We start from the raw sequence: 23051 nt of genomic DNA on the forward strand, positions 1-23051 counted from the left end.
TGGCTGGAACCTGGTAGCAGATCTGGAGCTTGCCAGACTCAAACACGGTCCACGCATGGCCCACGTTTTCCAACTTGTTGGTGCCATGTTTCTTTGAAACCTACACCATTGTGCCTGATATACAGGTCAAAGTGGGGCCATTTTCGTAAGTGAGAACTAGCCTCTGCTAGGCAGAAAACATTCAGAGCACACTCCTCTCATCTTCGCACCGTTGGCTGGCGGAGGAAGACGAGGGGGTTGGAGTGGCATCTGATGTCCCTATCCCACACGAGGCTAGAGGGTGCACTTCAGTGCATCCCATTGCTTCACCACAAATGGTGTGAAGGGGAGTGGAAAATGGAGGAAATGGAGAGTGACCCTTACAGTTGGGGCCAGCAAAGGCATGCCAAGTAACACACTGGCACACATGGCTGACTTCATCTTGGGTTGCTTTTCAACACATATTTCACATCATGAAGAACAAATAATACTGGATTTTTTCAAGCCTCGAACCCCGGTCTAGGTCTAATGTCTGTTCCTTTCTTATATTAGGGGAGAGGGAAAAAAAATTACTTCAGTGATACGTTTAGCGTACATAGACTGACTATTAATGTGTATCCCACTTAGTGTTGTTAGGGTTACACACCGTCACAACCTGGCTAAAGCTTCTATAGCTGTTAATAAAGTCAACATAACTTTACGGTATCCAAAAAGACAGCTGGTACCGACAGAGAGCAAGACAAATGTCACCCAAAGCTGTGAGCTCTGAACACCCACAGTGACTTTGGCGTCATCATCATTATAAGGGAGCGGGTGGTAATAAATAACTTGGCAGTGCCTAAAACCCAAAAAGCTTATACAACTATATTTACATTAAGATACACAAATGAAACTTTTCAGTAGCATGTCATGAGACAAGCTGATAAGCTCTTCCTTTGTGCAGTGCTATTTGAAAGTTAAACGCTGCCTTTATTTTAATTCTGGAGAAGGTGCAGACATTAGATTTAGAACATGTTGTCTTCATTGTCCAAATCCTCTATATAGGTAACGCGTTTTTCGGGCCGAGCTGTCTGGGAACGAGCTGGTGCAGCACTGACAACCTGGGTGAATATGGCAAGAGCCTGAGATGTAGGGTGAATGAATCCCCAAATTATTTGTGGAATTCCCAGTGAGACAATGGCACTGTATACCAGTATTAAAAATTGTGGGTGCACATAACCCCCATATATTCTTTGAATTCCCAGTCAGACAATGGCACTGTATAGCAGTATTAAAAATTGTGGGTGCACGTAACCCCCATATATTCTTTGAATTCCCAGTCAGACAATGGCACTGTATACCAGTATTAAAAATTGTGGGTGCACATAACCCCCATATATTCTTTGAATTCCCAGTGAGACAATGGAACTGTATAGCAGTAGCAAAAATTGTGGGTGCACGTAACCCCCATATATTCTTTGAATTCCCAGTGAGACAAAGGAACTGTATAGCAGTATTAAAAATTGTGGGTGCACATAACCCCCATATATTTTTTGAATTCCCAGTCAGACAATGGCACTATATACCAGTAGTAAAAATTGTGGGTGCACATAACCCCAATATATTCTTTGAATTCCCAGTCAGACAATGGCACTGTATACCAGTATTAAAAATTGTGGGTGCACATAACCCCCATATATTCTTTGAATTCCCAGTGAGACAATGGAACTGTATAGCAGTAGCAAAAATTGTGGGTGCACGTCACCCCAATATATTCTTTGAATTCCCAGTCAGACAATGGCACTGTATACCAGTAGTAAAAATTGTGGGTGCACATAACCCCCATATATTCTTTGAATTCCCAGTCAGACAATGGCACTGTATACCAGTATTAAAAATTGTGGGTGCACATAACCCCCATATATTCTTTGAATTCCCAGTCAGACAATGGCACTGTATAGCAGTATTAAAAATTGTGGGTGCACATAACCCCCATATATTCTTTGAATTCCCAGTCAGACAATGGCACTATATACCAGTAGTAAAAATTGTGGGTGCACATAACCCCAATATATTCTTTGAATTCCCAGTCAGACAATGGCACTGTATACCAGTATTAAAAATTGTGGGTGCACATAACCCCCATATATTCTTTGAATTCCCAGTCAGACAATGGCACTGTATACCAGTATTAAAAATTGTGGGTGCACATAACCCCCATATATTCTTTGAATTCCCAGTGAGACAATGGAACTGTATAGCAGTAGCAAAAATTGTGGGTGCACGTCACCCCAATATATTCTTTGAATTCCCAGTCAGACAATGGCACTGTATACCAGTAGTAAAAATTGTGGGTGCACATAACCCCCATATATTCTTTGAATTCCCAGTCAGACAATGGCACTGTATACCAGTATTAAAAATTGTGGGTGCACATAACCCCCATATATTCTTTGAATTCCCAGTCAGACAATGGCACTGTATAGCAGTATTAAAAATTGTGGGTGCACATAACCCCCATATATTCTTTGAATTCCCAGTCAGACAATGGCACTATATACCAGTAGTAAAAATTGTGGGTGCACATAACCCCAATATATTCTTTGAATTCCCAGTCAGACAATGGCACTGTATACCAGTATTAAAAATTGTGGGTGCACATAACCCCCATATATTCTTTGAATTCCCAGTCAGACAATGGCACTGTATACCAGTATTAAAAATTGTGGGTGCACATAACCCCCATATATTCTTTGAATTCCCAGTGAGACAATGGAACTGTATAGCAGTAGCAAAAATTGTGGGTGCACGTCACCCCAATATATTCTTTGAATTCCCAGTCAGACAATGGCACTGTATACCAGTAGTAAAAATTGTGGGTGCACATAACCCCCATATATTCTTTGAATTCCCAGTCAGACAATGGCACTGTATACCAGTATTAAAAATTGTGGGTGCACATAACCCCCATATATTCTTTGAATTCCCAGTCAGACAATGGCACTATATACCAGTAGTAAAAATTGTGGGTGCACATAACCCCAATATATTCTTTGAATTCCCAGTCAGACAATGGCACTGTATACCAGTATTAAAAATTGTGGGTGCACATAACCCCCATATATTCTTTGAATTCCCAGTCAGACAATGGCACTGTATACCAGTATTAAAAATTGTGGGTGCACATAACCCCCATATATTCTTTGAATTCCCAGTCAGACAATGGCACTGTATAGCAGTATTAAAAATTGTGGGTGCACATAACCCCCATATATTCTTTGAATTCCCAGTCAGACAATGGCACTATATACCAGTAGTAAAAATTGTGGGTGCACATAACCCCAATATATTCTTTGAATTCCCAGTCAGACAATGGCACTGTATACCAGTATTAAAAATTGTGGGTGCACATAACCCCCATATATTCTTTGAATTCCCAGTCAGACAATGGCACTGTATACCAGTATTAAAAATTGTGGGTGCACATAACCCCCATATATTCTTTGAATTCCCAGTGAGACAAAGGAACTGTATAGCAGTATTAAAAATTGTGGGTGCACGTAACCCCCATATATTCTTTGAATTCCCAGTCAGACAATGGCACTGTATACCAGTATTAAAAATTGTGGGTGCACATAACCCCCATATATTCTTTGAATTCCCAGTGAGACAAAGGAACTGTATAGCAGTATTAAAAATTGTGGGTGCACGTAACCCCCATATATTCTTTGAATTCCCAGTCAGACAATGGCACTGTATAGCAGTATTAAAAATTGTGGGTGCACGTAACCCCCATATATTCTTTGAATTCCCAGTCAGACAATGGCACTGTATACCAGTATTAAAAATTGTGGGTGCACATAACCCCCATATATTCTTTGAATTCCCAGTCAGACAATGGCACTGTATACCAGTATTAAAAATTGTGGGTGCACATAACCCCCATATATTCTTTGAATTCCCAGTGAGACAATGGAACTGTATAGCAGTAGCAAAAATTGTGGGTGCACGTCACCCCAATATATTCTTTGAATTCCCAGTCAGACAATGGCACTGTATACCAGTAGTAAAAATTGTGGGTGCACATAACCCCCATATATTCTTTGAATTCCCAGTCAGACAATGGCACTGTATACCAGTATTAAAAATTGTGGGTGCACATAACCCCCATATATTCTTTGAATTCCCAGTCAGACAATGGCACTATATACCAGTAGTAAAAATTGTGGGTGCACATAACCCCAATATATTCTTTGAATTCCCAGTCAGACAATGGCACTGTATACCAGTATTAAAAATTGTGGGTGCACATAACCCCCATATATTCTTTGAATTCCCAGTCAGACAATGGCACTGTATACCAGTATTAAAAATTGTGGGTGCACATAACCCCCATATATTCTTTGAATTCCCAGTGAGACAAAGGAACTGTATAGCAGTATTAAAAATTGTGGGTGCACATAACCCCCATATATTCTTTGAATTCCCAGTCAGACAATGGCACTATATACCAGTAGTAAAAATTGTGGGTGCACATAACCCCAATATATTCTTTGAATTCCCAGTCAGACAATGGCACTGTATACCAGTATTAAAAATTGTGGGTGCACATAACCCCCATATATTCTTTGAATTCCCAGTCAGACAATGGCACTGTATAGCAGTAGCAAAAATTGTGGGTGCACGTCACCCCAATATATTCTTTGAATTCCCAGTCAGACAATGGCACTATATACCAGTAGCAAAAATTGTGGGTGTATATAGCCCCAATTCTATTGCTAGGGGACTTGCAGGGTATTTCTGAGGTGAAGGTGGGGGGGCACACCATTGGAACGGGGATTTGGGGTGTATATATGGGGTATACGGGAATACACTGTCAGTGTGTTCCATTCAGGATCCTGGGAAAGCTGGGTTGCGGCGATTGAGCCCGTCAGTGCCACGTTACACTGACAAGCTTCTCCCTGGAATTGAAGTTATATGTAAGCCCAATATATTCTTTGAATTCCCAGTGAGACAATGGCACTATATGGCAGTAGCAAAAATAGTGGGTGTATATAGCCCCAATCCTATTGCTAGGGGACTTGCAGGGTATTTCTGGGGTGAAGGTGGGGGGGCACACCGTTGGAACGGGTATCGGGGGTATATATCGGGTATACGGGAATACACTGACAGTGTATTCCATTCAGGATCCTGGGAAAGCTGGGTTGCGGCGATTGAGCCCGTCAGTGCCACGTTACACTGACAAGCTTCTCCCTGGAATTTAGCTCTTATAAGAGCTGTTGGTTGTCTTCTCCTTCCTATCCTAGCCTGTCCCTGCTTACCCAGAATCTAACCCCTAGCTAACTGGACGGAAACCTCCGTCCTCGGTGAATTGCAAGCTCAGAATGACGCGAAGCTGGGCGGCGCTGTTCTTTTAAATTAGAGGTCACATGTTTTCGGCAGCCAATGGGTTTTGCCTACTTTTTTCAACGTCACCGGTGTCGTAGTTCCTGTCCCACCTACCCTGTGCTGTTATTGGAGCAAAAAAGGCGCCAGGGAAGGTGGGAGGGGAATCGAGTAATGGCGCACTTTACCACGCGGTGTTCGATTCGATTCGAACATGCCGAACAGCCTAATATCCGATCGAACATGAGTTCGATAGAACACTGTTCGCTCATCTCTATACACTATTATGCCCCATAGTGGCCCCTGCACACGGTATTGTGCCCCACAGTGACCCCTGCACATACTATTATGCCCCATAGTAGCTTCTGCACACACTATTATGCTACATTGTGAACACCCATGAACAATTATTATACTCTGGGGTTGTTTCTGCTGGTACCTGCTAGTGGCCAGGGAGCATGTGCAGAACCACTCCTATTTAATATTACTTTAATAAGAGTAGTGCTATATGCTCTCCCTGTCCACTAACAGCTTCTGGCACCTGGAGGCTGCTGGAACAACTGATCTTTGTGGGGTCCAATTGCTGGTCCCCCACAGATCACATTCTGATTACCTAACTGATAAATTATTTAGAAGGTTAGAGTAGGGCCAGACAACCCCTCTGAGGCCTAAAATAGCCTGCCACTAAATGTATAACATAAGGTATGAAACCAAAAATCCTTATCTCCAGAGTATATAAATGGAGCATTTAGATGTATTAGAATTTGGTTTGGATCTAGTTAGTTGAATAACACTAAACAATAAAAGAAATCCATGCTGTATGTGTTTGATCATGTGTTCTGCCATATATTTTGAAGCAAGGCAGAGATCAGCTCAGTTATTAGGTCTACCTCAGTGGAACCTACTTTTGATGCTTTGTGGTTATTTATAGGTTTCACAAATCCTGTGCAAATGAGTCCAAGCTTTACTTAGACAGATTAGCAAAGCAGAGTTCTTCAGTCTGGTAAAAGAGTTAACCTGTTTATTCTCTTCAGCCAGTGGTGTATAATGTATTTGGCAACCAAACACAGTGAAGGATAATCATCTTAAAATGTTGCCGTGAGTAAGAAAGCATGTGTCAGTGTATCGTGGAAAAAAGTAAAAAAAAAAAAAAAAAAAAATCATAGATAGATAGATAGATAGATAGATAGCTTGAATGATTTCACATTATTTATAAACTTGTATACAGGGTAGTTTCACACATGTCCAGCCACGATTTCATTCACCCACCACCTAATGTATGGTAAATATGAGATGCATGGGAACTAGCTATTCAGTGACCATACAGAATAAACTATATACTGCATTCAAGTGTACTGTCTGCTAGATATATCAGTTATATGTTGTCACATGTTCATCCTCAGTCTATACAATTCCTACTTGGGTTAATGTCATTTCTTTATTAAAGTATGCTGAATACAAGTGATATCTGTTTAAAGCGTATAAGGGATTGCCAACTAGCAAAATGTAGGCATTGTAGCTTTAAATGTGACTGTGCAGGTTGTTATTTTCAGTAGAAATCTCTGTGATTATTAATGCTTTTTGTTTCTACCATTGCCATACAAGAGGCTAATAGGACAGTTCAGAAAAGGAGTCATTAGAACGGCGTGTTCTAGATAGAACTGATAATTATCTCTCATTTGATGGGTTGTCTTCCATGGTAGCGGAGACGACTTCAGTACAGAGTAAACTTTGTTTCTATTATAAATACTGACTTGGCTCATACTAGGATTAATGATTTCATATGTCACTAAAGATTTATATACACCAAACACTCCCAACATAAAAACCATCTCAACTTGTGTAGGACCGCTCATGGCTCTGTCCAACCATGGACTCCACAAAACCTCTGAAGGTCTCTGGGATTGAGATCTATGTAAAACGAGTCAACACCAGAAACTCTTTGTTATGTTCCATAATCCATACCTGAACAATTGTCACATACATTTCAAAATGTCAACTACTTGAATGCCAGAACCCAAGATCTGACCGCAAAACATTGCTCAGAGCATCACACTATTTCTACCAGCTTGCGTTCTTCTTATAGCTGCCCGTTCTTCCCATGCAAACAATGCACACACACACCTGGCCATCCTCATGATGGAAGAGACCTGCTTCCACCTTCCTGATCCAGTTCTGATGCTTATACTTTATACTGTATTCAGTTGTGGTAATTCTTAGATTCACCATATTGAGATCCTGCACTGGATTCTCAACAGAAAAAAGTTTCAGTGAGGTCAGTATCTGTATGTTGCAAGTGTGAACGCACCACCAAGCAGCAAACATGCACCAAATCCTAAAATGGCACCACAATGTAAACATACTTAATTATTGTATAGTGGGCACCACTTACTAGAGTAAATGATGGGGTGCATCAAGACCATGCTATTTGTAGATACACAAAACCAAAGAGAAAGATGCAGGTCTTCAGAGAACGCACAACCCAAATAGTGAAAAAATAAGTCAATCTATATTGAGCATGTATTTGATGTAAAAACATTTAAAAACAAACAAAGGAGCACATGTAGGAAAATGATAATGAATATATCTGAATATTCACTGTTTGCTAGATAAAGTGAGAACATAGCTATCCCTAAAGTGCTCTCCCTATAATATAATAATGGTTACAAATATGCTATCTGAAAAATATAAACAGAAATAACCAGTGTGACTGAAGGAGCTAAGAAAATATATCAGCTGTGAAAATTGGTGAAATATAAAATGCAGAAAGCTTTTACATGGCAGAGTGAAGGTTATATATGCACATTAGGAGTTACAGAGTAAGGGTTGGTTCACATCTGCGTTTGTATTCCATTCCGGGGGAGTCTGCATGGGGACCTCCCCAAACAAAATACCAAACGCAATTGCAAGTACTGTGCAGTAAAAGCACATGGACCCCATAGACTATAATGGGGTCTGTGTGCTTGCCGCCATTTCTCACCACAAAACATGCACACAGGAAAGTACCATATTTTTCAGACTATAAGACGCACTTTTTCCCCCCCAAGTCTGGGGGGGAAAAAGAGGGTGCATCTTATAGTCCGAATGTGAAGTAACGCTATGCTCCTGCCGCTGCTGGCTTCCTGCAGCGACAGGAGCGTGGCAATGCTGCAGGCCCTGGCACCTGTGCCGTAGTCTAAAACCCTTGCCGGCATCCGCCATTCTATTGCCGGGGAGGGATTGATGCCGGGTCTGCAAGAATAACGGCGGCCGCTCTGCTGCAGAGCGGTCGCCATAGCAACCGGGTCTCTGCTATATGCAGAGGCCCAAAGCTGATGCCCGCAATTAGAATGCATTCTAATTGCAGGCATTAACACTTAACCTCCCCTTCACCCCAAAATACACACCCATACCTTTAAAGTTGCAGGCCGGCTCCTGCGCGGCAAGGTCGCAGGAGCTGACCTGTTCTGGTGACAGCTGGGAGCCAACTGAAAGCTCCCAGGCCTGTCATAGCTATATTACTATTGTGGTTGGTCTATGACCAGCCGTAATAGTAATGTAGAGAATCTCCCATAGAAGGCAATACACTTGTACTGCTGTCTATGGGACTTGCAATCAAATGACTGCAGGTTCAAGCCACTTAGGGGATAGGGACAATAAAGTAGTGAAAAAAAAATAAAATAAAACTTCTAAATCACCTCCTTTCCCTAGAATACATATAAAAGTAGAAAATTACTGTGAAACACATACACATTAGGAATCCCTGTGTCCGAAAATGCAGGTTCTACTGATATTTTTTCAAACCGCCGTGTTTTTTTTTCACTGTTTTGCCTCTGATTTAAATAAAAGGTGATATAAGCAATAGACATTCCCCAAAATGATATAACTAAAAAGTACATCTGGCCCCGCAAAAAAAAAAAAAACGCTCTATGGATCCCCGTACAGCTGCAGGGTCACCTGTCAATGTGGCCTTGCAACTGTTCCAAAACTACAACTCCCATATATTAAAGATTTTACCATTTTTTTTTTGCTTCAAAAGTTTGAAAAATACGGTACTTCACAATCTACTTTCCTGTCTGCATGATTCGTGCAGGCAGCGCGCAGCAAGCACACAGACCCCATTATGGTCTATGAGGATCTGTGTGCTTTTACTGCACAGCGCTTGCAATTGCGTTTAGTATTCAATTCATGGGGTCCTCATTCAGACTCCCCCGGACAGATTACCAACACAGATGTGAATGAGGGGTAACAGAGCAATGAAAAGGACCCATGAAAACACCAATAATATTAGAACCTACCCATATGATACTCCATAGACAGTAATCCACGTGTATCATCCATGCAAGGGCTTCCCCAGGGGAGAACATCCATAATGTAAAGAGATGCATATGGGGGCATTCACACCACCATTGTTAGTGTCCGTTGCTAGCATCTATCAGAAAATGTTAACAACAGACACTTATCGATCTGTTAAAAATCCCATTGATTTCAGTGGGATTTGTTAAGTTTTCCATTAGTGTCCAAATCCGTTACAGGTCTGTTATTTTGGATAATAATGCAGGATCAGATGCAGAAAGAAATTTGCAGTGGAAATGCTGCGATTTCAAAATCGCTTGCTCTTTTTTTGTAAATCATTGCATGTCAATTATACCTATGGAAACACTGGCATTTTCTGTATAGGTATAATAGAGGTAGAAAGTCTGTGGAGGAAAACTCTGCGGACTTTCTGTGAAAAACTCTGCGAAAATAAGACATTTTTCCCCCACTGTCCTTTCCGCAGCGTTTTCTGGCTGTGGCTCGCTACGTGGGGCCTTAGCCTCAGAATGAGAAATGCACCTTGCTGTACTACACGGGTACATTAGAGTTTTGGGCTCCATGCACATGAACTTGTGCTTTGTCAGTGTGCTAGCCATATTTTTAAAGGCTAGCACCCTGACCCATTCTTTTCTATGTCCCCTATACTGTATATTATCACCAATTGGCAAAATTCTGAACATGTCCTATTCCTGTCTGTTTTGTAGTCTGTGAAATATATGACTGTAGAGGGCATGGGCAAATAGATATCATCTATGTGTTGTCTGTGCCGTTTATTCACTGCATGTAGCCTTAGGGCACCATAAGCATGATTATGTTGTCCGCGGAAGAGAAAACCTCATGTAAAAGCTGTGGGTATGAATCAAGCCTAAAAAGTTAATTTGTATAATGGAATATTACTGCTCTGTGTTTAGCTCTGTTGGTGTCCCATAAGACAAAAAATATCTGCCTCAATTTATCAAAGAGTGTAAATCAGGCAGAATTATTAGAATTAAATGCTGTAAGGCTTGGGCACCACGTAGCGGAAACCCCATGGTTTGGCCAAGGCTGGAAACGATTTGGCAAAAACCGCTTTATTTTACAGTCACATTGCAGAAAAATATACTCAGCGGATAAGGTGCGATTTACAAAACTGTTGCAGTTTTGTAAATCACAGCATGTCAATTATACCTATATGGAAACACTAGCAATTTCCCTATGGGTTTAATATCTTGTACAGTTAAATATATATTAACTTTATCCTATTAATATTATAAATGTGAAAGTTTGTGAGTTTGGATGTTTGTGGGTTTGTGTGTTCGGATGTTTGTTAGTCAATCACGCAAAACCCGCTCGACTGATTTGGCTGAAATTTTCCACAAACATAGTTAATACACCCCATTGCGCAATAAGCTACTTTTCGTCACAATAGCGCACATACGTTTTTCCCAGGACTCCCACAAATCCCAAACTCACATCACCATCTCTGCAATCTCACACACTTTGGACCATAGCAAGCCACAAAATTCATATTGCCCTCTGCAGCCTCGCCCCTAACCCCACACAATCTCATATACATATACTTTACCACTTTGCCCCTCACCTTAACGATACTCCAGGAGGCTCTCTTTAACGCTCCGGAGCAGCCATGTTTGCCGACCCCCACCGCTCTGACAATCCGCGACACCGCCCACCCATGTCAATACCCCTAGGCAGTCTAATAAATGCAAAAAAAAAAGTTTAAAAAAAGTAAAAAAATTATTAAAAACAAAAAAAAAAGGATTAAAAATTCAAATCACCCCCCTTTCCCTAGAACACATATAAAAGTAGTTAAAAACTGTGAAACACATACCTGTTAGGTATCCCCGCGTCCAAAATCGCCCGCTCTACAAAGCTATACAAATATTTTTCCTGTTCGGTAAACGCCGTAGCGGGAAAAATGGTCAAAAGTGCCAAAGTGCCGTTTTTTCACTCTTTTGATTCTGATAAAAATTTGAATAAAAAGTGATCAAAGCAATAACATTTCCTGAAAATGGTAGAACTACAAAGTACACCCAGTCCCGCAAAAAAAGACGCCATATACATCCCCGTACATGCACGTATAAAAAAGTTACGGCTGTCGGAATATGGCGACTTTTCAAAAAAAAATTTTTTAACAGTTTTGGATTTGTTTTTAAGGGGTCAAACTGTAACTAAAACCATATAAATTTGGTATCCCCGGAATCGTAACGAAACACAGAATACAGGGGACATGTCATTTTGGTTGTACAGTGAACGCCGTAAAACCAAAGCCCGTAAGAAAGTCGCAGAAATGCATTTTTTCTTGAAATCCACCCCATTTTTAATTTTTTCCCTGCTTCCCAGTACATTATATAGAATAATTAATGGTGGCATCATGAAGAAAAATTTGTCCTGCAAAAATTAAGACCTCATATGGCTCTGGGAGCGGAGAAATAAAAAAGTTATGGGGTTTAGAAGGAGGGGAGTCAAAAACGAAAATCAAAAAATGCCATCGGCGGGAAAGGGTTAACTTCAAATACTTCTGTCCCAAAGTCACTATGTAAAGTTTCTCACAACACCGTATAACAGCTCAAATACAAATTAACTTCAACACAAAAGTCTCACGTATTCTCTGAATTACAGCAAAAACAAGATACAAACTTACATTTCATATCCCATACCTTATACACAGTACGAAAACCTTACCCGCGCCTGTATCTACCCACTTCTACAATCACCGCAGACGAAGTCGCGGGTACCAGCTAGTGTAATATATATGTAATATTAGAAATAATATACAGTAATATTAGTAATATAATATTTTTGTAACCAATTTAAATCAATGTTGTAGCTGTAAGGTCATACTAGGGCTTTAACTTTGTATAGAGTGTAAGGAACAGGTGTAAACTGTCAGCCTTTATTTTAACATGTTTTCTTGCATGAAGAGCTTTCATGGTAAAAGGAATTTTATTGATGGATGGCGTGTGGTGTGTGGGAATGAATAAAATAGGAATGTTTTATTGGTATAACCCTGGCAGGGCCTCAATGTTAGATACCAGAGAGTGTGAATGAAAAATGTTTTAATGTTATGAGGAGCCAAAAGATGGACATGGTTTTGATCCCAGAAAAAAAGTCTGGAATCTGCAAATTCAGGTATCCAGATACGTGTATGTTTAGTACAACCAGTGTTAAGAACTTTCATATACAGTGCCTACAAGTAGTATTCAACCACCTGCAGATTTAGCAGGTTTACACATTCGGAATTAACTTGGCATTGTGACATTTGGACTGTAGATCAGCCTGGAAGTGTGAAATGCTCTGCAGCAAAAAAGAATGTTATTTCTTTGTTTAATTTTTTTTTTAAATTGTGAAAAGTTTATTCAGAGGGTCATTTATTATTCAACCCCTCAAACTACCAGAATTCTGTTTGGTTCCCCTAAAGTATTAAGAAGTAGTTCAGGCACAAAGAACAATGAGCTTCACATGTTTGGATTAATTATCTCTTTTTCCAGCCTTTTCTGACTATTTAAGACCCTCCCCAAACTTGTGAACAGCACTCATACATGGTCAACATGGGAAAGACAAAGGAGCATTCCAAGGCCATCAGAGACAAGATCGTGGAGGGTCACAAGGCTGGCAAGGGGTACAAAACCCTTTCCAAGGAGTTGGGCCTACCTGTCTCCACTGTTGGGAGCATCATCCGGAAGTGGCAGGCTTATGGAACTACTGTTAGCCTTCCACAGCCTGGACAGCCTTTGAAAGTTTCCTCCCGTGCCAAGGCCAGGCTTGTCTGAAGATTCAAGGCTAACCCAAGGACAACAAGGAAGGAGCTCCGGGAAGATCTCATGGCAGTGGGGACATTGGTTTCAGTCAATACCATAAGTAACGTACTCCACCGCAATGGTCTCCATTCCAGACGAGCCCGTAAGGTACCTTTACTTTCAAAGCGTCATGTGAAGGCTCGTCTACAGTTTGCTCATGATCACTTGGAGGACTCTGAGACAGACTGGTTCAAGGTTCTCTGGTCTGATGAGACCAAGATCGAGATCTTTGGTGCCAACCACACACGTGACGTTTGGAGACTGGATGGCACTGCATACGACCCCAAGAATACCATCCCTACAGTCAAGCATGGTGGTGGCAGCATCATGCTGTGGGGCTGCTTCTCAGCCAAGGGGCATGGCCATCTGGTCCACATCCATGGGAAGATGGATAGCACGGCCTACCTGGAGATTTTGGCCAAGAACCTCCGCTCCACCATCAAGGATCTCAAGATGGGTCGTCATTTCATCTTCCAACAAGACAACGACCCAAAGCACACAGCCAAGAAAACCAAGGCCTGGTTCAAGAGGGAAAAAATCAAGGTGTTGCAGTGGCCTATTCAGTCTCCTGACCTTAACCCAATTGAAAACTTGTGGAAGGAGCTCAAGATTAAAGTCCACATGAGACACCCAAAGAACCTAGATAACTTGGAGAAGATCTGCATGGAGGAGTGGGCCAAGATAACTCCAGAGACCTGTGCCGGCCTGATCAGGTCTTATAAAAGACGATTATTAGCTGTAATTGCAAACAAGGGTTATTACACAAAATATTAAACCTAGGGGTTGAATAATAATTGACCCACACTTTTATGTTTAAAATTTATTAAAATTTAACTGAGCAACATAACTTTTTGGTTTGTAAGATTTATGCATCTGTTAATAAATCCTGCTCTTGTTTGAAGTTTGAAGGCTCTAACTTATTTGCATCTTATCAAACCTGCTAAATCTGCAGGGGGTTGAATACTACTTGTAGGCACTGTATGTATCTTTAACCATTTCCAGTATGCCCATAGACTCTATGCGTCCAGGTGGTGCCGTTCTTATTTTGCATGGACAAATCCATACATCCTTGCAGTTTTAAGCAGCTGCAGAACTGGAGAGACAGCTGTAACTCCAGCCAGAGTTCCCCTAGAGAAGGCAGGGAAAGTTTATTACCATCCGTACCTTCGCAATCGCTGTGTACACAGTGCTCAATGAGCTCTGGATACACAGCTATGGGAGCCGACATGATGTGGCTCTCCTTTGACTCGGCAGTCACGTGATTCGCCAGGGATCAGAGACGGTTAGAGCTGCTGGGTTCTATAGGACTCAGATCAGCTCTGTAGTTATGGGCAGGAGGAGGAGGAAGAAATGTATCAGACTAACACTCCCTCTCTGTCTGTCCAGCTATCCTGCGTACTACTAGCCCTTCCCAACTAACTCAGCCCCGCGCCTACCCCATTGTACTTACCTGTTTTCCTGTCCAGTCTTCCTTCTACAGGAAATGGCTCCTCATCTTTTGTCACTCTGCCAGCAGTTCCAGTACTTTGCTGTAGTCTTCACTCAATCTCTTCTGCGCAGGAGCGGGTATATGTCACAGAAGGTGGAGGAGCCATTCCCCACAGAAGGAAACCTGGAAGGGAGAAGACAGGTAAGTATGATGGGGTGGATGGGGGGCATAATCACTGTCACTGGATAATCAGAAAATGTCCCTGGGGCGGTCACATGACCAGCTCAAGGATATGAATAAATATACATTTTTGCTTAATTTGTAATTTAGAAAGTATGCATGTATATACACTCACCGGCCACTTTATTAGGTACACCTGTCCAACTGCTCGTTAACACTTAATTTCTAATCAGCCAATCACATGGCGGCAACTCAGTGCATTTAGGCATGTAGACATGGTCAAGACAATCTCCTGCAGTTCAAACCGAGCATCAGTATGGGGAAGAAAGGTGATTTGAGTGCCTTTGAACGTGGCATGGTTGTTGGTGCCAGAAGGGCTGGTCTGAGTATTTCAGAAACTGCTGATCTACTGGGATTTTCACGCACAACCATCTCTAGGGTTTACAGAGAATGGTCCGAAAAAGAAAAAACATCCAGTGAGCGGCAGTTCTGTGGGCGGAAATACGTTGTTGATGCCAGAGGTCAGAGGAGAATGGCCAGACTGGTCCGAGCTGATAGAAAGGCAACAGTGACTCAAATAGCCACCCGTTACAACCAAGGTAGCCAGAAGAGCATCTCTGAACGCACAGTGCGTTGAACTTTGAGGCAGATGGGCTACAGCAGCAGAAGACCACACCGGGTGCCACTCTTTTCATCTAAGAACAGGAAACTGAGGCTACAATTTGCACAAGCTGATCGAAATTGGACAATTGAAGATTGGAAAAACATTGCCTGGTCTGATGAGTCTCAATTTCTGCTGCGACATTCGGATGGTAGGGTCAGAATTTGGCGTCAACAACATGAAAGCATGGACCATCCTGCCTTGTATCAACGGTTCAGGCTGGTGGTGGTGGTGTCATGGTGTGGGGAATATTTTCTTGGCACTCTTTGGGCCCCTTGGTACCAATTGAGCATCGTTGCAACGCCAAAGCCTACCTGAGTATTGTTGCTGACCATGTCCATCCCTTTATGACCACAATGTACCCAACATCTGATGGCTACTTTCAGCAGGATAATGCGCCATGTCATAAAGCTGGAATCATCTCAGACTGGTTTCTTGAACATGACAATGAGTTCACTGTACTCCAATGGCCTCCACAGTCACCAGATCTCAATCCAATAGAGCATCTTTGGGATGTGGTGGAACGGGAGATTCGCATCATGGATGTGCAGCCGACAAATCTGCGGCAACTGTGTGATGCCATCATGTCAATATGGACCAAAATCTCTGAGGAATGCTTCCAGCACCTTGTTGAATCTATGCCACGAAGAATTGAGGCAGTTCTGAAGGCAAAAGGGGGTCCAACCCGTTACTAGCATGGTGTACCTAATAAAGTGGCCAGTGAGTGTATATATATATATATATATATATATATATATATATATATATATATATATATATATAAAACCAGTTACAGTTATTAGTTAAGGGCTTCTGTACACAGTAGAGCCTGTAAGGAGGTACATGCAGTGCCTACAGCTTTGTAGTAGGGAATTGAAGGCACTCAATATGCTGATATATGTGGCACCTCATTAAAATGATAAGGGAGAATGCCTCAATAATACATTCCAGTGGGGGCATGCCAGATTTCATGTGGAAAAAATTCTGTATGATTTTGAAGACATATAGTGAAAAAGTAAGGCCCCATATACTATATTGTACAGTCAGATCATAAACACTTCACATAACTAGAAGAAAAGGCAATGGTATTAATAATACCATTAATAAAAAAAAAAATATTTAACAGATATAGCAAATAGAGATGAGCGAACACTGTGTTCGCTCATCTCTAATAGCAAATATAAACTACGGTAATATGAATAAGACAGAATAAAAATAACAGTGTCACTGATATTTTAAATGAGAATTGAAAATAATATTGTTTTATACAAATGAATGACAAAGTAGAGACTAACCACGATGTGCTACTTTAAGATGTGTTATTGTATATTATTTTTCAATGGCTTCCAAGGTTGTCTGCTGCTTAGCACATTGAAGCAGAGTCAAAAATATACAAAAATATAGTTAACAGTTTTGTTGGTGAATACATTACGAATATATAGCGAAGACACTCACACAACTCAAATATATAATAATATCTATTTTATTAAATATTAAAAATAGAAAAAAAAATTAAAAAAGTAGAAATACAGAGCCCAAATCACAAAAACAATCAAAAGGAATGGTACGTATGCAAGAAATATATAGAATTGGTGATCTGATGTAAAAACAAAAATTACCCAGCAAATAGAATAGAGATAGATGTATAAATACTACATTGTATGTGGCGGATACAATCATATGTAAATAATGCCATATATAGTGATACAGTTATTCCACATAGGGATAGTGATTAGAGATGAGCGAACACTAAAATGTTCGAGGTTCGAAATTCGATTCGAACAGCCGCTCACTGTTCGAGTGTTCGAATGGGTTTCGAACCCCATTATAGTCTATGGGGAACATAAACTCGTTAAGGGGGAAACCCAAATTCGTGTCTGGAGGGTCACCAAGTCCACTATGACACCCCAGGAAATGATACCAACACCCTGGAATGACACTGGGACAGCAGGGGAAGCATGTCTGGGGGCATAAAAGTCACTTTATTTCATGGAAATCCCTGTCAGTTTGCGATTTTCGCAAGCTAACTTTTCCCCATAGAAATGCATTGGCCAGTGCTGATTGGCCAGAGTACGGAACTCGACCAATCAGCGCTGGCTCTGCTGGAGGAGGCGGAGTCTAAGATCGCTCCACACCAGTCTCCATTCAGGTCCGACCTTAGACTCCGCCTCCTCCGGCAGAGCCAGCGCTGATTGGCCGAAGGCTGGCCAATGCATTCCTATGCGAATGCAGAGACTTAGCAGTGCTGAGTCAGTTTTGCTCAACTACACATCTGATGCACACTCGGCACTGCTACATCAGATGTAGCAATCTGATGTAGCAGAGCCGAGGGTGCACTAGAACCCCTGTGCAAACTCAGTTCACGCTAATAGAATGCATTGGCCAGCGCTGATTGGCCAATGCATTCTATTAGCCCGATGAAGTAGAGCTGAATGTGTGTGTTAAGCACACACATTCAGCACTGCTTCATCACGCCAATACAATGCATTAGCCAGTGCTGATTGGCCAGAGTACGGAATTCGGCCAATCAGCGCTGGCTCTGCTGGAGGAGGCGGAGTCTAAGGTCGGACCTGAATGGAGACTGGTGTGGAGCGATCTTAGACTCCGCCTCCTCCAGCAGAGCCAGCGCTGATTGGCCGAATTCCGTACTCTGGCCAATCAGCGCTGGCCAATGCATTCTATTAGCCCGATGAAGTAGAGCTGAATGTGTGTGCTTAGCACACACATTCAGCTCTACTTCATCGGGCTAATAGAATGCATTGGCCAATCAGCGCTGGCCAATGCATTCTATTAGCTTGATGAAGCAGAGTGTGCACAAGGGTTCAAGCGCACCCTCGGCTCTGATGTAGCAGAGCCGAGGGTGCACAAGGGTTCAAGCGCACCCTCGGCTCTGATGTAGCAGAGCCGAGGGTGCACAAGGGTTCAAGTGCACCCTCGGCTCTCCTACATCAGAGCCGAGGGTGCGCTTGAACCCTTGTGCAGCCTCAGCTCTGCTACATCAGAGCCGAGGGTGCGCTTGAACCCTTGTGCACACTCTGCTTCATCAAGCTAATAGAATGCATTGGCCAGCACTGATTGGCCAGAGTACGGAATTCGGCCAATCAGCGCTGGCCAATGCATCCCTATGGGAAAAAGTTTATCTCACAAAAATCACAATTACACACCCGATAGAGCCCCAAAAAGTTATTTTTAATAACATTCCCCCCTAAATAAAGGTTATCCCTAGCTATCCCTGCCTGTACAGCTATCCCTGTCTCATAGTCACAAAGTTCACATTCTCATATGACCCGGATTTGAAATCCACTATTCGTCTAAAATGGAGGTCACCTGATTTCGGCAGCCAATGACTTTTTCCAATTTTTTTCAATGCCCCCAGTGTCGTAGTTCCTGTCCCACCTCCCCTGCGCTGTTATTGGTGCAAAAAAGGCGCCAGGGAAGGTGGGAGGGGAATCGAATTTTGGCGCACTTTACCACGCGGTGTTCGATTCGATTCGAACATGGCGAACACCCTGATATCCGATCGAACATGTGTTCGATAGAACACTGTTCGCTCATCTCTAATAGTGATATGAAAGTCCCATGTATCTTAATAATATTAGAAAGGTGAAAGTATGTGTGTTTGGATGTTTGTGTGTTTGGATGTTTGGATGTTTGGATGTTTGTTCCTCAATCACGCAAAAATGCCTTCACCGATTTGTGTGAAATTTTCACAAAACATAGTTCCTAGGCAGGATTGAACGATAGGCTACTTTTCGTTCCACTCACGCATATTTTGCCCAGGACATCCCCAAACCCCAAACTCACAGCATGAGCTCTACAATCCCACACATTTTTGACCACTCACACAAGCCACACACTCCCTATTGGCCTCTCAAGCCTAGCCCCTAACCCCACACTACAACATGTCAATACACTTGCCCACTTACACCCTCACCTTCATCTCCGTCCAGGGGGAAACCTCTTCAACGCTCTGGATCAGCCATCTTACGCTCCCCGACTCCGCCCACTACTTGCTCTTGCTACGCGCATGCACATCTTCCCCCTCTATACAACGTCCTTCTGCACGCCACCATTTTGTGAACACTGTACGCACAAAATCCTCTGCAGGCCGACACACTCCTCAACGCTGGTGGGAGCCTTCCCGCACCCCCCCAGCCCTCCACGGCTAACACATGGCCTTCCCGAGTCTCCACCACCCCTTCGGCCCCAGGACACTGCCTACCCGCCCTTCCACAGGCCCTTCAGGGCAAGGAGACTGGTAAGTCGCCATTCCGCCAGCGGCTACGCACTTCTCTCCTCACAGCTTCGCAGTATCGTTCTAACACTTCACTGCCTCTGCAGGCCGACACACTCCCCGACGCTACTGGGAGCCTTCACCCACCTCCACAAGCCCTCCACGGCAAGAACAGTGCCTTAACAACCCTCCTCAGGCCCTCCACGCCAAGGACACCTTGAAAAATCACAAATCTTTGTAAACGGACAATTAAGGACAGACACTAACAGTAAAGGACACTACAAGATGTCCCATTTACAATAATGCAAATTGTAACAGACACAGCTAGGCCTGCGCTGACGCTGAGTCACGCAAACCAGGAACCCTGCCGCGGCCTACGTCACAGGTACTAGGGGTGGAAGGGGGCACCTTCCTGGGGTGCCAAAGGGCCACGGGGTAGGTGGAAGGAGTGACCACAAGGTGAAGCGGGTAGGGAGAACGAGGGGTGGCGGCTGCCAGGAAGGAGAGGAGGTAAACAGTTCCAGCGGGCCGCACGGGGTAGGTAACAGGGCCCGGAGTAGGTAACACGGAAGAAGGGGGCATGCTGTTAGGGGGGGAAGTTGCCACGTTCCTGGGTCGCAAAGGGGCACGGGGTAGCTGGAAGGAGTGACCACAAGGGGAAGCGGGTAGGGAGAAAGGGGGGTGGCGGGCGCCAGTAAGGAGAGGAGGTAAACAGTTTAAGAGGGCCGCAAGGTTCGCACAGAGGGTCCATGGACCCTAGGAGGTAGGAAGGCCCCCCTGCGGACACAACAAAAAGGAACAAGCCTGCGCTCCCAGCCAGGTGCGTCACGCAGATAGTCAAGATTCCGCGGACGAAGTCGCGGGTAAAAGCTAGTACAACAATAAATAGCAAAGGAAAATCACTATACTACAAGAGGGAAGGAAACCCATCTAAAAATCATATACATGGTGGATGCAATACAAAGCAATACAGACCAATTCCTCTAGACGCATGTTCTTTGGCTTCATAGACCCCACACATACAAATGATTTCTGCATGGTCCCTGAAGGCATTGTCTGTGGATTTGGCAGTTGTTTTTTTCTGGGAGAGGTAGCTACATGTGTTGCTCATAAACACTATTTTCTCTATCTGTCCTGCTTTCTTTAGAGAGTTCCTACTGTAGTCTCTGGAGAAATGTTACTGGTTTGTATCACACTTTTACATGGTTTTTACATTGTTAGGCAATAACATGGAATGAAGACTAAAGCCTATGTGCTTTTGAGAAACATAGTTTGTAGCCCTTTAACAATGCACATTGTGTGTATTTGCCTCATGGGGTTGACAATTCAAGTAGTAGATCATATCAGAATGAATCACATAACCTCACTGAAGAAGCGGCCTACTAAGCTGGGCAAAGCTGCATTCATACTTAGCAGTGTATACCTGTAGGAGATTATATAGAAGTTCACCTCACATATTTCTAAATCTACTTATAAATCCCATTATGTGTGCCAGGGTTAAAATGCATCAGCCACAAATATTGAGGCTTATTTTCACAGTATTTGCCAGGTCTGAGCAGCAGTTTCTGCTCCACATATGTGCCCTCCATCCTCACTCCATCTAGTTTTAGGAGTCCAGTACACCGTCCTGTCAGTAACAAGTTCTTTATAAACACACTTATGTCAGTTATTGAGTGATACTTTCCATTGGCTTCTTAACCATAGAGTGAACACGGATTGTATAAGGGAAACACATTCACACATTGCGGTAGGGATGACATGTAACATCCCACATGCCTCCTTGAAGCTAGCAATGCAAACACCTTCTCTTAGCAATTTGGTTAATTTCAATTAAAGACACAAGCTCAAAGAAGATTAATATAGTAATATATGGTAGATACTGTTGTACAATCAATTACTAAGAAACATTGGAGATTCCAGTATTAGAAAAATACTCATGATCAAAAGTTGTGAGACTAATAAAAATGCTGGTTTTCAGGAAGTTTACTGCTTCAGTTTTTATACTGGCAATTTATATTACCGGTAACTCTAAATTGCCATAAAGAATGATCAGATGAATTGCATTTCTTGCCATGAAAATTAAATTTATCACAAAAAAATTATTTCCACTGAATTTAAGCCCTGCCAAAAATTATTTTATTTATCTTCTTGTTAGCTCAGGAAAAATTGTTGACAAGGCAGCTAATTCTACCCTGCTATGCTGGCTGAATCATAAGAGCAGACTGGGTGCTTGAAATTATTGTCTTCATCTGTTAACTATGCTTACCATCAAGGAAACAAATGCAGTCATCAGTGCAGTGCAGGCAAGGACATTGCAGATTGTAAGATTACCCCTAAATCAATCATTTGTTAGGTTATCAAGAACCTGAAGGAGTCAATGTCTCTGAAGAAGGCTTCAGGGCACCCAACAAATTCTAGTAAGTGCCAAGGCCATCTCGTACAGAGGAATCAGGTACAAAATAGGTTCAACACCAGTGTAGAACTAGTTCTGGAATGGTCTCAGCACATGTCAATGCGTCTGCACACACAGTGGGGCGAAGCCTTGTGTCAGGAATGTCAGTAAAGAAGCTCCTCTCTCCAAGAAAAAGAAGTGCAGGGATTGGACTACAGAGGATGACCCTTCAAAATGTTTAAAATATCCGGAAGAATAATAGTTTGAAGAAAAGGCATGTGGCTCCTTGAGCCCTTTGTCATGCCAACAGTAAAGCATTCTGAGATCATCTATATGTCGAGTTGCTTTTCATCCAAGGGAGTGGACTCGCTCAAAAATGTATCTAAGAACTCTGCCATGAATAGAGATTGGTATCTAAACATTCTCCAAGATAAAATTTTCCTGACCATTCAGGAGCAGTTTAGTGATGAAGAATAATTTTTCCATTATGGAGCACCATGTCACAAGGCAAAAGTGAGAAATAAGTGGCTGAGTGAATCAAACAATGTAATTTTGGATCCATTGCAAGGAAACTTCCCAGATCACTGTCATTGAGAACCTGTGGTTAATACTCAAAAAGACAAACAAAAACGCAGAAATTGTGATAAACTCCAAGCACTGGTAGGTTACCATAAGTCAGGATTTGGCTCAGTATACCATAAAAACATTTGCGCAAAATA

General features: G+C 42.5%; 1 protein-coding gene across 2 annotated transcripts in view; it reads left to right on the forward strand.

The window, feature by feature from the left end:
• The window catches only part of ARHGAP6 (Rho GTPase activating protein 6), a 227241-nt gene that overhangs the window by 159709 nt on the left and 44481 nt on the right, over nucleotides 1-23051 (forward strand). The gene's annotated exons all lie outside the window — the stretch shown is intronic.

This window comes from Leptodactylus fuscus, chromosome 2 (genome assembly GCF_031893055.1).
Source record: "Leptodactylus fuscus isolate aLepFus1 chromosome 2, aLepFus1.hap2, whole genome shotgun sequence".
Lineage (NCBI taxonomy): Eukaryota > Metazoa > Chordata > Amphibia > Anura > Leptodactylidae > Leptodactylus > Leptodactylus fuscus.